The sequence below is a fragment of the Trachypithecus francoisi genome, unplaced genomic scaffold, assembly GCF_009764315.1.
Source record: "Trachypithecus francoisi isolate TF-2019V2 unplaced genomic scaffold, Tfra_2.0 Lachesis_group0, whole genome shotgun sequence".
In the NCBI taxonomy this organism is placed as follows: Eukaryota; Metazoa; Chordata; class Mammalia; order Primates; family Cercopithecidae; genus Trachypithecus; species Trachypithecus francoisi.
Genome location: NW_022681453.1, coordinates 195,297,453 through 195,300,088, shown reverse-complemented (window position 1 = coordinate 195,300,088; position 2,636 = coordinate 195,297,453).

The following is a 2,636-nucleotide window of genomic DNA, read 5'->3' as shown; positions in this document are numbered from 1 at the left end:
TTTGTGGTTAATGTCATTTCATAGTTGCCATTATTTTTTCATTATTTAACTTGAATGTTAAGCCATTTATTTCATCTCCCTCATTCACATAAAGTGTAGATACGGATTCGATAAGACACCTAAAGAAAGTAAGATTTACCCAGTTAATATTTGAAATCATTGTTCAGTGATCAGGCATTTTCTGCCTTTTAGAATGATTTGACTGGAGAAAGAGTTTTGAAAATAGCAGATCTCTAAACCATAAAGAAACTATTGTGTAATGAACTTTTGTTTGTTTTTGGAGACAGGGTCTCACTCTGTTGCCTAGGCTGGTCTTGAACTCCTGGCCTCCAGCAATCTTCCTGCCTCAGCCTCCCAAGTAGCTGGGATTACAGGTGTGCACCACCGCACCCAGCTTTAACTTTGAAGCCCCCAAACTCTGTAGATTGTCATATGAATATTATGACTAATTGTTGTTGTTGTGGTTTTGAAGAAGTGAGTAGTTGGAAGAGAGAGAAAGGGAGTGGCGTGTGTGTTTCTCTTCTGGAGACAGAGTCACTCAGGCTGGAGGTGCACGACCTCGGCTCACGGCAACCTCTGTCTCCCGGGTTCCAGCGATTCTCCCGCCTCAGCCTCCCTAGTAGCTGGGACTACAGGCGCTCGGCACCACGCCTGGCTAATTTTTGTATTTTTAGTAGAGATGGGGTGTCACCATGTAGGCCAGGCTGGTCTCGAACTCCTGACCTTGTGATCCACCCGCCTCAGCCTCCCAAAGTGCTGGGATTACAGGTGTGAGCCACCGCGCCCGGCCCTAATCTTTGTATTTTTAGTAGAGGGGGTTTTGCCATGTTGGCCAGGCTGATCTCGAACTCCTGGCCTCAAGCCATCCACCCGCCTCGCCTCCCAAAGTGCTGGGATTACAGTCGTAAGCCACCGTGCCGGGCCAGAAATTTAAGGAGTTTTAAAGGTTAGCATTGAAAAGATTACTTTCCAGAAATGGAGACCACCACAGTTCCACAATTGGGATGGTGGTAGATAATCAGGACCACTTCGAAGCCTTTATTAGGGACAGGCCACACCCCGCCCAAATGCTGTCCTCAAAAACATTCCTCCGTTTCTCTAGCTGAATGTAATCTCTCCTTGAAATTTCCCTCGTTTTATATATCTATAGTTGACTCATGCTGTATTTATTTATACCTTGTTTAAAATTATTTATTGATTATTTATTGGTGTCATATCGCCCCTAAACTGGGACAGGATCTCTGACGGACTCATCTTTGTACCCACAACACGTAAGCCCAATAGGCAGGTGCTTACATATTTGCTGAAGAAACAGAAAAAGAACTATGGAGAGAGACAAAAGCTCCTCTGAAGTTTTAGACTAGAGAAGCAAAAATTACAGTAGCGAAAGATGAATGAGAAATTCTGTGTTCTAGTCCCAGTGAAGCAGGAAGGAAAGGGGTGCAAACTTGAGGCTAGTAAGGAAGAAGTAATTACTGCGAATGCGTTTAGCCATTCCCTCTACTCGAAAATACTGGTAAACTCTGATTTTTATATTTGTTTAGAATTTAAAATAGAATTCTGTATCTTTATTTTTTTGGAATTCTGTTGTTTTGCCTTAGTTTCTTAATAAAAAGTTAAACATTAACCACCTGTGATTGCTTACATTTAAAGAAATTTGTTACGCATTGGTCGGAAGGAAAAATTGGGGTGTGACTTCATAGCCAAAGGTGGTGATGGAATTTACCTATAAATTCCATGGCTCTAATAATAGAATCCACATTCCCCATGTTTAGAATGGAAAGTGGACAGGGAACAGTAATTCACTAGGGTCTTTTTTCCCAATTGCTTCTACCGCCCCCCCACCCCACCCCCCTGCTGACATTTATTGGATAATGCAGTTGTTCGCCAAGAATTATAAGAGACAGGCATGCTGTTTCTGAACTGGATGAATAAATGGCTCCTGTGATCCAAAAGCTTAAAAGAGAATCAGTTGATTATGTTGCTAAAAATTTGCCTAATATGTTAAAGTTCATACAAAGCATTTTAATTTTTTTTTTTTTTTTTTTTTTTTTTTGAGACAATGTCTTGCTCTGTTACCCAGGCTGGAAAGCAGTTGATGTGATCTCGGCTCACTGCAGCCTCTGCCTCAGGTGATCCGTGTGCCTCAGCCTCCTAAAGCACTGGGATTACAGACGTGAGCCACCGTGCCCGACCCAAAGCATTTAAATTTTGTAAAAGAAAAATAGGTGTAAATGTTCTGTATTTGCTTCTTTGTTTAGTGGAAAGAGACGCTGGAGACAGCTTTACCAGTCTGTTGTCCTGATTTCTTTTTTGGATCCTCCCCCGAACTGTTTGCTGCTTATTTAATGTGTTCTCTAAAATACCGTTGAGAGCATCATGTTCTCTAGTCTTCAGAATATAGTTTGCTGAAAGAAGTAGCCCTTTAAGATGTAAGATTGTGAATTCAGCTTTTGTATGTAGGATTTCATGATGAGTGGCTCAAGAAGTAGGAATCATTTAGGGAGTTTCCTTAGGTCACCCTGTTGATAGTGCTTAATTTCTGTTTCTTTTAAGGCAGGAAAACATTAAGAAAAGATTAGGGAGGTCAAGTCCTGTCTAGGATATGATATGATACTTGTACACCGTATTATATT